Below are 12093 nucleotides of genomic sequence, written 5' to 3' on the forward strand. Positions count from 1 at the left end.
CCCTCCCCACCCTCCTCCAAATAAGTCCCCTTTACATTCCACCATTTTCTTACTTCCCTCCCTTCCACCACGGATCAAGGTTGGTCGGGTTACTTTCAGAGGAAAGAAAATCAATAAGCAAAAACCGTACTCCACTCTCTCCCCTCCACCGCCCCCTTCCCCGACCTCTTCATTGGCACCATCCATGATATGATGGAAACCAGAGAATGTCTTTAAAAGTCAAATGGGCTCTGCCTGCACCGGAATCATTAGGATTTGCTTTGGGTTTAGCCCTCCATCTATGAGGAGGGGAAATAATTGCTTCCCTCAGTGATGCTCATCTGCTGGCAATGAAGAATTCAAAAACGTCCTCCTTCTCCTCTCCCCTGACTCTCCGAAAGTCTCAGACGCATCGCCCTCTTTAAATCTCTTTCTTTTTTAAAAAAGAAAAAAACCTGCTATTTCTAAGAATCCTTATTTGGTAAATCCTAATTATTCCAGGATCTCAGGCTGAGTTCAAGAGCATTTCGTAATGTCTATGAGCCACACAGATCGTTCGAGGCGGCTGGCTGCGTGTGCATGTGTGTGTGTTAACGTTTACAAAGTCTAAAAATACATACGTCTCTCACAGGAAACAAGCCCAAGTTCTAATAAACAGCAATTCACTTGCGGGTTAGGCTGAGGACCAATTCCCTTTCACACAGAGTGACATGTCTGTCATCCAGCAGCGAGTGGAGTCAGCATTGTGCAGGGAGGGAGGGGGAGGGAGGGAGGGAGGCGCGGGCATGGGGAGGTTGAGGGGAATGGGGGAGCAGTGAGGCCGGGGAGGGGGTCAGTAGTTGGCACTGACCACTGAGGCGTGTGTGCAGGGTTCTGTCGGCCAGGGGGGCCCTCATGGTGTCGAGGCTGTGAGGCCAGGGTGTGCATGAAGGCGTGTGCCGTGGGACACACAGAAAAAACTCTGCGGGTCATACGAGCTGCATTTAGCAACAGACTTTCATGTGAGCGAGGGCATTTGCATAGCTGTATGTCTGTGTGCATGAGCCACCCATAGGGAGACGTGCACCAAGGTGCATATGTGTCTGCGTGGAAAGCGGGGTTTATGTGCTCTGCTTCTGATGTGAACCAAGACCGGAGGCCGGGTCTGGGAAGCAGGCACCGCAGGATTGTTTGCTAAGCTGGACATGGGATGGCGATGCAGGGAGGGAGGCCAGGAGGTGGGGGAGAAGAGGGAGAATCGGACGGCAGAGGCAGAAACTAATGTGGCCCCAGGGTCTGACCCAAACTGAGCCAAAGCTGCTCTTTGGGAAATGGTTACGTCTGGGAGAGAGCACAAATTCCATGTCCCCTTCCCAACATTCTTGGTGCGAATGGTTGAGTGACGGCTGAACATGTTTTGAATAGCTAAGTGACTTCATTGAGCCATGGTCTGTTTGACGCATACTGCATTTGGTGCCCTCTCTCCATCCAAGCCGCTGCCTTTAACATATTCTGCAGAGGACCTCTATGCTGAATGCCACACGCTCTCCCAGCCAGAGTCGGTTTCAGGAAATTAATAGGGACTGTTTTAAACACACTCATACACACCCCACCTTACCAAAGGAAAAGCCTGCATACCGCTGGTCGTCGGCAGTGAAAAGACTGTTTTCCTCTTAATGAAACATTCATGGCAGACTTTTATTCCCGAAGAGAAGGGAAGGGAAGTCAACGAGGAGTGCTTTAGGGAAGTGATCTTAGCGCCGATTTGCCTCTCTTGGATTTTAGTTAGATGGATGGAGATAGGTGGGCAAGAGATTAGAGGAAAGACAGGATATTATTTTAGGTGAAATATCATCAGATATTGGTGACTTGGTATAAACAGACTTTTTAAAATCAGGGTTTTATTTACAAATGCTCAACACTGTGATCTTTGAAACATCTTCTAATTCCCAGAAAGCGAGGGGTCTAGAGGTGGCTGTGGGCCACTTGTGCATTGTAAGGCTTAAGTATGTTCATTGAAATTCTGTCTGGTTGGCGTCCGATCTCCAAATGTGCTGGCCACCCACTTTAACTCAATCCAAACCGCACCCCCTCCTCCAGCCTGGACCAGCTGAAGGGTTAGAGTCGCAATCCTTCCCAAAGGTCTTGTGATGCTCACAGAAGCTGTGGGTTTGGCACTGTCCAGTGGTCTTCCCGGGTGCCCAGCCCCAGGCACTTGCCTCCAGGTGGCGAGGGGCGGGCTGGCCAGGTCTCTTTAGGGCTGATGTTTCCTGTCCACGTGGATCCAAGGCCTGCCCAGGGAGGGCTGGTGCTCAGGGCCCAGTTCACCTGGCCCTTATTTTCCAAAGCTTCTGTCCGTATTTGGGGCTTTGCGGGCCTGGGACCATCTTAGGAAACTGGATCGTGGCCACTCGGTGAGTCATATTTTCAGGCTGCAATGATTTCCAAAGATTGTAAGTTCACTTATTTCCAGAAGTTGGCGTAGACGGTTCTTGGAGATGGTTGGTGTGATTGCTTTTCGGACCAAGCATTCAAGACAGAGCCGGCCTCTGGGGAGGTCAAGTTACCAGCGCTTCGGGTTCTCCGACCTGTGATTTTTTGTAGGTAACTAGACTTGCCAAAAAGGTCCCTCCATGGCCTCTTTAATTATGTGTTCTGCCCACACCTGAGAAGTTGTGAATGGATTTCAAATCGTCTCTCCGAGACGCTGCTAATAACTGCAGATGAAAAACAAGCCCGTCTCCCTCTGATCTCTTTACCCTTTGGCTCCCACCAGGGCTTTGTTTTTATCTCCCAAGATGATATTTTCATTCACCTCTGGATGAAAATAAGAATTAGGAAATATTTCCTTGCTTCTGTTGCTGCTTTTGAAGTTCATTAGTCTACAGAAGAATCAGAAGGGACACGGCCACCTGTTAGGACAAACGGGGGGGCGGGGGAGGGACAAGAATCAAGAGAAAACAACCTTGGCCCTTACCTTTCCCCCTGCAGAGTAGATACTGAAATGTGAGCGTGAACTTGAACTTCCAGCAGGCGGTGTCCTGAGTGGGACTTGAGGAAGGGGATGAGGCTGGGGGCAGGTGTACATGGGTACAAAGGGGCTGCCGAGGGACAGGAGGAGTTCTCAGACTTTTCAAGAATGCTGCAGTAGGCGTCCAGGTGGGGGGACGTATCGGTGTTTCGGGGAGGAGCTTGGTGCAATCCACAAGAGGACACTGGGACCGGCTGCTCCGAGGGAGGCGTCTGTGGGCCTGTGGTGGCTTGCTGATCAGGGCATTAACCTCTGTTAACCCCTAAAGGAAACTTGGTGTCCAGGGGACAGCAGGTTCACTCGGTTAACTCTCCTGGCCCCTCTCCCCTCTGCCCTGCAGAGGAGGAGCTGGTCACTGGGCAGCAGGGTCCGGAACAGGAACACACCTCCGGGGCCCTATTCTCTCTTGCCCCTTTGCCTTATGGTCTGAGGGGCAGCAGGAATCATGCTGCCCGTCCAGGCTGACTGGGTCCCTCTGCCCACTTCTCTAGCTCCTGTTCCCTCGGCACTGCCACCGTGTCCCCTTCACAGCTGCTGCTCACAGAGGACCTGACAGCCATTCTAGGTCCTCCCTCTCGTCGAGCAAGCAGTGTCTCCGTCGTCCCGCACGCTCTTTCCCAAGTTCATAGCTGCACAGCCCTGGAGCAGCCTGCACGGGGTGGAGTGTTCTAGACTCTGCTCGGCCCTGGCTCTGCCGCTCCGCAGGGGGAAAGGAAACGGCCTTGGTGTAGGAGAGCCGGCAGCCTCTCCCGGACACTCTGGCCTCCAAGCGTGGACGAGCTTACAGATGGCCCTGCTGGGCCTCCACGCGGCGTGCGAACTGCTTCATGATCCCTGAGCTAATGGGACTTTCTTTAGCAACTCCACACACAGTAGGTGCATCAGAAATAGTGATCAATGGATGGGCTCAGAAATTCTTTTAATTACTGAAATGAATGCAAACATCAAGTGAGAGAGAGAGGGAGAAAGGAGGGAGAAAGAGAGAGAGGGGAGGGAAGAAGTCAGAATGATTTGTTTGTTCTTCCTGGAACATCTTTTATTTAAAAAAATAATAATAATGAGTCATGAGACTATTATTACAAAATAAGAAAATTCAAAAGGAGCTAGCCACCGGTGCTTCACGGATCCTAACTGGTTAAAGTGGAGACCAATTATTCAAGGAAAGTTAAAGAACGCCCAGCCTCCGCAGCAAGGAAGACAGCACTAGACGATCATCCTCCCGTTTCTGCTTTTACACTCACCAAAGCTGGGTTTCATCTCATCAGTACCAGACGCCTCTGGGCAGAGAGCAGGCATTGTCATGGACCAGGCTTATTTAGCTTTTCCAGAACCTTCTATGTCCTAGTGAACCTCCCATCTAATTCTCAGGACCCTGAAACTTTCCCCAGGCCTGTCTGGTTCTAAGTGGCATTTCCCATACAGCCAGGTGGGCACCCCACCCTTCTCACCCCCACCTTGGCCCGACCTGCCCCTTACTTACCTGTGGGTCCCAGGGTTGGCACCCAGGCCGGCCCTGGCTGCCTCTCCACGTGTGAGTGGGCTGCCGGCTGAGGTCGCAGGCCCAAAGTGTCTGAGCCAGACTTTATGGGGCCCTTGGGACCCCGGACTGTATTTCCCTGGAGACTTCGAGGGCTCTGCGCCATCCACCTGGCCGGTGACTGGGATTCTGCTCTGGGTGCACCCCCCTGCACCCCATCCCCCAGCTGCCATCTCGAGCACCGGCACCTTTCGGGGTGATGCCCTCTGTCCTAACTCCTCTGTCCCGCGAGCTGAGGCCCAGAGGCTGAGGGAGGCAGCACCCAATCCCTCCCACCGAGCTCAGGTGAACACACCCTCCGCCCCTTCATTTTCTGCCCTTCAGTCTGGACCCGGCCTCGGTGTGAACGATCCGTTGGTTTGGGGTTGGCAAGTGTTTTTAAAACAGCAAATTTACGTCCCCGTAACTCATGGAAGTGTGCAGAGAGTGTCCTGGGGTGTAGTTGAAGGGATGTCCCAGCCCCACAGACCCAGGCTCACCTGAGGCACCGTATAGCCTCTGAGCCATGTGACGTGGGACAGCTGGACCTCTCCAGGCCTTGGTCTCCTTTTCTATTAAAAGAGAGGAAGTATCCTAGTCTCCTCCCAGGGTGGCTGGTGGTTTAGGGATCAGATGAATAGATGTCCTCGCTTCCTGTCCCCAACCATCTTATTTGAAATTGCTCTCAATCCCCCAACCACCCCTCCTACATCTCCTTACCCATTCTAGTGTCTAGCAGGCACCTGCCACCTCCTCAGCCTCTACCTTTGCTCATCGAGCCTGTCTCTCACCACTAGACACCAGCCCTGTGAGAGCCAGGTTTTTCCTTTCCTGCCCATGGCTGGGGTCCCAGCATTCATGACATCGCAAGATGGAAACCACCTTTGTTGGTGACCAAGCACAGGCCCACTGCCTGCCACAGGGTGTCGTTCAGAAATGGTGGCCCCTCTGGTGCTCAGGGAGGGTTCTTTGAGTGAGAAATGGTGGAAAGATTTCTTTTTTTTTTTTTTCCTGATATTCTGAAAACTAGCAGAGCTCAACACAGGGGAGGGAGGGAACATGGAGGGGAGAGAGAGCTCAGCACACAAGGGGCCAGAATAAAGAGTGACAAATATAGAATGTGCTTGGAGAGAAAACAAGGGCCCGGGGAGGAAGAGCTGGGGGTCCAGGCGTCCCCCAGAGCAGATCCCGGCCACGCTGTCCTTCCCCACCCAGGGTCTCCACAGACTCGCAGGGACGTCCTCCCAGGACTGTCCACCTTCTGGTGGTGGCAGTGGGGAGAGAAAAGACCTAGGCAGACTGAGATTTTTTAATGTATCAAAATTCAATGACTCTTTTTAGCTTCAAATACCTTTTTTGCCCCTAAAAAGCCAAATTCACATGAAACCCGCCCGCGAGTTTCTGCCTGGTTTCAAGCTGCCATCCGGCAAGGCCTGTCCCGCGCTCAACGAGTCGCAAGTGCTAGGCCAGGGACGGAGACGTCACAGGCAGCAGCGTGGTTCAGGGGCCACTGACTCGGGACCCCAGAGCCTGCTGGAGGCCACAGACCCGGGCTCCAACGCGTCTCCTGCGCTTGTGAAGTGAACTGTGGCTGCCGCAGCGCGGGCTGGGAGGGGCTGGGAGGGGGTGGCATTGGGTTAGGGTGTTCCCTGAGGAGGAGGGACGGGCATGGAGAGCTGGAGGGCCGCCTGGAGTTAACGGTGACAGAGAAAGAAAGAATGTTCCAAGTGGGGGGACATCCAGTGCAGAAGTGAGACCAGTGGCGGGAAGCCAGGCGCTGGAGCCGGGTGTCCTCGGCTGGGGCTGGATGGTGGGAAGGGGATGTGAACGTGATCTGAACCCCCGAGACCTTGTTAGTCTTGCTTGCTTTTAAGACCTTGTTAGTCTTGCTGAAGGCTTAGACTTTTTGTCTCTGGCTTCTGGTGTCTAGCTGTGTGACCTTGGACTACTTAATTCAGTCTCTGTGCCTTCCTCTCACCATCTCTTCACTGGGGATGGTAACGCCTGTCTGCAGGTTGCTTTGGGGGTAGGACAGCCCTTCTCTCGCCTTTGCCTGGCGCTCTCCTCTTGCGCCCCAGGCTGAATGCAGGGATCTTTCTGCCTCCCAGCTTCCCCGGGCCACCATGCAGAGGGCGGGACAAGGGACTCCACTGAATTCACTGAATTTCCTTTCACTAAGTGCAAAGAGTGGGGGCGAGGACGGGGACCTGGTGCCAACTCTGGGAAACACAGGAAGGCAGTGGCGACCGCTCCCCACCCTGGGAGGGAGCCCAGCGGGGATCCTAAGAGCAGGCCGGGGGACCTTCCTCGTCGTCCTCTGCCACCTGTGGCCTCTCCTTATCACCCTCCCACGAATTCCAAGGGTCCCTGGCTCCTTTTACAGCCAGATAGGATCTTGGAGATTTGAGCAGGAATCTGGATGAAGCTCAGTTACAACCTTGAGACTTTTTTCTTTTAATATTTACTTTTTAGTTGACGTTGGACGCAGTACCTTTATTTTATTCATTTATTTTTATGTGGTGCTGAGGATCGAACCCAGGGCCTCGAAGGCAAGAGCTCCTCCGCTGGGCCACACCCTCAGCCCCATCACCTGGAGACTTTTTGAAAATAGGAACGGGGTGGAGAAGGGCCCTGGCTCCTTCTCCTGGGTGCAGAAGTGGCTGTCTCCTCCCTGTTCCGTCACCTCTGGGTTCTGAGGCACCGCTGATCATAAAATTAAGATCTACCTAAAAACAGCCTGGGGGGGGGGGCAGGTTTAATGTTCACGTTGATTACAAGACACATCCTGATTTCAGAAACCTTGAAATTTAAACTACGGGTCTTAGAACCGAAGGAAGATGGAAAGCCCATTGCGGGCAGGGAGACCCCAGGCAGGTGCAGAGGGAGCCCCGGGGTCTCTCCAGCTTGCAGCTGGGGCCCAGCCTCGGCCCCGGGAAGCAGCCTGGGGCAGAGGAACCTGGTTTACCCGCAAGTCTCCTACAGGGGCAGGGTGACGGTGCTCTCTGCTCAACAGCGTGTCCCTGAGCACTGCCAGGTGCTGTGAGTAGAAGGCTCAGCCGCCATCCTGGAGGAACTCAGCTATGGAGGAGCTCTACCAGTGGACAGAGACGTTGGCGGGCACACCCCGAAACCGGCACAGAGGGCTCTGGGGACTGGGGGCACAGAGATTGGGGAACGTGGTACAGGGAATCCGGTTCTGAAGGGTGCAAAGTGTGGATGAGCAGGCTCAGGAAAGGAGGGGCACTTCAGACCGAGGAGTGGCATGCCCCGTCACACAGGAGCCCAGGAGGAAGCCCTGGAAGGCAGAAGGCTGAGGAGGGCCGGGAGGTGACAGGGGACAGGGAGCACGCACAGAGCAGTTCTGCATTTCAGCGTGGAAGAAAGGGAAGCCCAGAGGGTGGTGAGCCAGGAGGGCCACACCGGGCTTTCCCATTCTCCGGGATGAGAGATTTCCTGGGCAGGCGCTGGACACAGAGAGCAGGCCGCCCGGGGAACTGGGTGGCTTCATGTGAGTTACAGTAAACAGAGGGTCAGGAGAGGGGAGGAGGTAAGAGTGGTCAACCACAGGAGCCCATCCAGACCGCCCCCCCCCCGTCTAACTAGCTTTACTGAACTACTACTATGTGACAGGTGCTTCGGCTACCAACACGCACGCAGACAGCCAGTGCCCAGATGCCCCTCCCTCAGGAGGCCTCCTGACCACCTTAGCTGCAGCAGGCCTCAATCCTGTGGCCCTCTTTTCATTTTTTCTTTGATTTTTCATTTTTTTGTCTTCTTTCTGAGCATTCGCTTGCTCAGATTCGAGTCCCCTGTAGGACTGCATGCTCCACGAGGGCGGGACCTGTCTGCCCAGCTACCACGGTCCCCAAAGCCTGGTCTAGAACCCAGCATGGACAGAGTGCTCAGGGATGTGACAGTAAAGGCCAGGGGGCTCCCAGTCTAGCCAAGGGGACTGACCAGCTTGGGAAGGGAACCTCCCAGCCACCTCTGACCAGCCTCTTTTCCCGCTCGGCTGGGACAGCCACCGTCTGCAGAGCCCGTGAGACCAGCAGGGCTTCCCCCGGGCATCCTGCAGGGCCCCCCAGGCCACCGCCTTGCCCTAAAGCTTCAGGAAGTAGCCAGGCTGGTCTCCCGGACACCAGGCCCGTTCCCCTGGATGAAACCCTGGTCGGTGGCTGCCTGGCCCAGGGACTGGCTTCACAGCCTGGTGTGGCTGAGGAGTGCCACCCTTGCTCCTGACACTCGGTTGGTCTTCCAGCTGCTACGAAGGTGCCGAGGCCTCACCCTCCGGGGACTGGACCCTTGCTTCACCTCCACAGTCACCCACAGCTCAGGACCCAGCGGGCCTCACTTGGGCCACGGCCAGGCAGGGCTCCCTGGAGACCTGAGTCCTGGCCCCAGACCCTCCTGCAGCCCGGCTTTGCCCCATGGCACTTGCCCCTGGCTGTCCCTGCTTACAGTGTCACTTACTCCCATGTCACCTCTCCCCCGCCCTGGGCTCTGTCTTCCCCTCCTGAGGGCAGGTCTCATCCTTTATCCTTGTTGAATTTTCCCTAAGATTGAAAACTCTCCCACCCCCATTTCTTTTTTTCTTTTTTGTTTCTTGTTTTTGTTTTTTTTCTTTTTTCCTGCGGTGCTGGGGATTGAACCCAGGGCCTCGAGCCTGCGAGGCCAGCACTCTACCAGCTGAGCTGTATCCCCAGCCCACCCCCCATTTCTTTTTGCCCTACAGGACGGCCATTCTGCAGTGCTTGGTGGTAGTGACAACGAGAAGAGTCACTCACTGAGTCCTTCTTTTGTGCTAAGCACTGGTTTAGGTGCTCTGCAGAGGTTAGCGCTCATCTAATCTCCACATTTCCTCAGATACCCATTGTCTCCATCTGAAGGGGATCAGAAAAGTTAACCATCATGCCCAAGGTCACACAGCAAAGTGACAAAGCTGGAATTCCAACCCAGGTCTTTCAAATCCCAGAACCTGAATAAGGCTTCTGTTACACTGATTATGTTTACAATTCTTCCTTGAACCCCAAATCTCTAAACACTTTTTTTTTTGCGTAGTTGAGGGTGTGCTGGGTGGAAGTCACTGTTTCTACTCCTGTGCACGATGAACTAGTCGACAGTTAGAAGGTTCAACTGGGACATGCTCCTTGCCCAGGGGGAGGGGGACATCAGAGGGGTGGACAGATTTTCTCATTGCTCTGAACACAGAGGGGGACCTCACAACCTAGGGACATTTGCAGCTTGTGGGGTGGGGGTGAACCTTGCTGCTCTCCTGCCATGCCGCTCTGACCAACGTCCCGGTCCCGGGGTGTGCGCAGCAGCTCACACTCTCCCCAGCCCCCTCCCCAACACCCTGCGCTCCACCCCAGCCAGGCCCCTCCTGTCAGCTCCGCCTCCAACAGCTGGGTCCCAGCCCTGCTCACCAGCTCTGTGCCTGGGGCAGGACTCTGACCTTCCAGGTCCATCTCTCACCTGGGAAGGGGGCGAACCCTGCATCTCCCTGGGAGTGGGCACGAGGTGCTGCAGGCTGCTGCCCTCGCCTGGTGCTGGCTGGTGCCACGGTTATTATTTGCCATCCTCGCAGGTGCAAAGAGCGGTGGGGAGGGAGTTGTGCGGGGCCCTCGAATGCTCATCAGCTCCAGAACTTTCCTGCCAAAGACACTGTAACCCCAGGCCCAGGCCTGCTGGGCAGCAAGAAGGGGAGCTGGGCACAGATGTCCCTTCAGTGCAGGCCTGCATGTCCCCGAGTCCCCACACTCCAGAGCGTCCCGAGTGGCTGCTTGGCTGGGTGGCCTTTGCCTGGCTCCGTGGGCGTCTGAGTTTGCAAACTCGACTCCGCGCCGGTGGCAAATTGAAGGCAGAGTCTTTGTCTCGACAGCTGAAAGTGTCACTAGAGCCACACCAGGCTGCAGGGGCTGGTGTCACGGAGGAAGGCAGGAAGCCGGGCAGCCGTAGATAAGTGCCCATGTCCACCCTCCTCCGAGGGGCGAGCCTCCTCCACTCCCCTCCTGGGTGTCCCCCGAGCTGGCGCTTCAGACAGACGAGTCTTGCTTCTTGGGTCTCTCGGGAGCTGCTTTTCCAGAGGGTGACATTTTCTAACCTTGACCCCAGCCTGGGAAGAGCTCCCTGTTGTACCGACCAACCCCCTGCCAGGCGCCGTTCAATAACCAAATGCCAGGTGCCTGGGAGGCAGTCCACGCGGCCACTATCCCCGGAGGTGGGGGACTTGCTGGGGGACCCTGGGCTTCAGAGAGAAGGGGGAACTCAAGGGTTTCTGAGTAGGAGAACATTGCCCAGCAATGGCCCAGGAGACACTCGAACCTCAAGACACACCGCGTGGTCGGGGAGAGCGCCCAGGTCCAAGCTGAAAGCTGGCGGCTCTGTGCTGCGTCCTGAGTCAAGGACGGGCCAGTCCCCGGGGGGACGGCAGCCCCCTCCAGCCTCTCCTCCCTGTTTGATTTTTCTTATTATATTTATGTTCTCTGGATCCGTCTGTCTTCGGTACCTAGTAACCAGGGCTGAGATCAGCACCTGGGACATAGTAGGTGCTTCATAAATGTTTGTTAGGTGTCAACAGATGTGCCCCAGCTCTGAAGGAGTCAGTGAGCGGGAATATTGGCAAAAGCACATGTGAGGCCACATAGAGTGGTGCACACCTGTAATCCCAGCGACTCCAGAGGCCGGGGGAGGAGGATCACAAGTTCAAGGCCAGCCTCAGCAACTTAGTGAGACCCTGCCTCAAAATAAAACAGAGAAAGGGCTGAGGATACAGCTCAGTGGTAGAACACACACACACACACACACACACACACACACACACACACACAGGCCAAGGAAGAGAGTGACTCCGTGTGAGAAAGTCAGGAAAGGGATCCTAAAGGAAGCGCTGTAGGCAGTGGGCTCTGCAGGGTGAATAGGAGTTTGCCAAACAGGACAGAAAAGGCCCTAAGCAGAGGAGGAGAATGGCATCGCCCAAAGCTGCCCAGAGGGTGGGGTCAAGGAGAGAGTGCAGTTCTGGCTCTGGGCAGCAGACTCCCCAGGGACCTTGCTGGCCGATGCTGACTCAGGGCCGGGTGGATGCTGAGGTGCTGCGTTCCCAGCTCCCAGGTGTGGCTGGTGTCGAGAAGCCAGGCTGCGGGGCACAGCCAGCGGGGCCTGGGGACGTGGACCTAAATCCCACGCAGCCTCTGGCGAGCGGCCTGTTTCTTGGCCTCGACCCTGAGGACAAGGACCTCCCTCCCAGGCCCAGCCCGTCTGACCAGCGCCTCAGCTTCCCTCTCCCTGGCGGGCAGGGGTGGACCAGAGGTGCGAGAGGAAGGAGGCCTTTCCCCACGAGGGCCGGCCATCCACGGCTCGGGGGCTGCTGTCAGTGTCCCTTACCAGGAGGGAGGGGGAGGGGGCTCTCCTCCGAGCACGGCTGGACCCAGGAACGGTCGTTTAGTGACGTCCAGCAAGGCAAACGTAGGCGCTTGCGGTTCTGGAGGTCAGAGGTCCGAGCGGGGCCCTGGGCTGCAGTCGGGGTGTCAGGGCCGTGTGCTCTCTGGGGTCTCTCAGGAGAACCTGCCTGCGTGGCGGGGGGGGGGGGGGG

General features: G+C 55.8%; 1 protein-coding gene across 1 annotated transcript in view; it reads left to right on the forward strand.

Annotated features, from left to right (window-relative positions):
• Window positions 1–12093, forward strand: part of Cacng2 (calcium voltage-gated channel auxiliary subunit gamma 2) — a 108759-nt gene that overhangs the window by 956 nt on the left and 95710 nt on the right. The gene's annotated exons all lie outside the window — the stretch shown is intronic.

The sequence above is a fragment of the Marmota marmota genome, unplaced genomic scaffold, assembly GCF_001458135.2.
Source record: "Marmota marmota marmota unplaced genomic scaffold, marMar, whole genome shotgun sequence".
Lineage (NCBI taxonomy): Eukaryota > Metazoa > Chordata > Mammalia > Rodentia > Sciuridae > Marmota > Marmota marmota.